Genomic DNA, 904 nt, shown 5'->3' with positions numbered 1-904 from the left:
GGCCGTGTTTACGCTCGCCTCGAATGAGTTCTCCCACGCCTTCCCCAGCCCTGGCCCATATTTGGGATGGAAAAGGGCACACGATTCCCAGTGGGGGTTCGAAAGCATCAGGAACATGCCGCAGGGGCTGCAGCCGCTCTCCACGCAGGCCGGGCCTCTGAGCAGTCCCACCCTCGGTCCCTGGCACCTGGACCCTGTGCCCCCCAGGGCAGCCAGGCCGGAAGGACCCGAACCCCCTCGCGCACTAATGCAGAAGGAAGGCATTTCTAGAAGGATTCCAGGAGGTCTGGTGCATCTCCGTGGCCAAATGAAGCCCCAAAATGAGAAAGACAAAAGGACCCCACTTCGTTTCTTCTCTGTGGAAAGTGGGCTTTGATTTCTCCCCCAAGAAGGCATTAGGACTCAGTGATGGTGAACCTATGACACGCGTGTCAGAGGTGACACGCGAACTCATTTTTTTGGTTGATTTTTCTTTGTTCAATGGCATTTAAATATATAAAATAAATATCAAAAATACAAGTCTTTGTTTTACTATGGTTGTAAATATCAAAACATTTCTACATGTGACACGGCACCAGAGTTAAGTTAGGGTTTTTCAAAATGCTGACACGCCGAATCAAAAAGTTTGCCATCATTGCATTAGGTGATTAGGTTGCCTTCAGCTGTGCGGAGCAGAAACCCCAAATCACAGCATCTTCCCGGGAAGGAAAACTCCCAGGAGACCGTGCAGCGTGCACCCTTTTCACAGGCAGGACTGCAGACACACAGCCGCGCTTCATCAGACGATTCCATAAAGTCAAAAGGCTTGAAAGCTCCCATTTTGCAGTCCTCACCATCGATCCCCGTGGCGGCTCGATGGCAATTCATCCAGGAGCTTTGTGGGCTCCTGCCTCTCTCGTCAGTC

Source organism: Myotis davidii, unplaced genomic scaffold, assembly GCF_000327345.1.
Source record: "Myotis davidii unplaced genomic scaffold, ASM32734v1 scaffold328, whole genome shotgun sequence".
Taxonomy (NCBI): domain Eukaryota; kingdom Metazoa; phylum Chordata; class Mammalia; order Chiroptera; family Vespertilionidae; genus Myotis; species Myotis davidii.
This window is presented reverse-complemented; position numbering follows the sequence as displayed.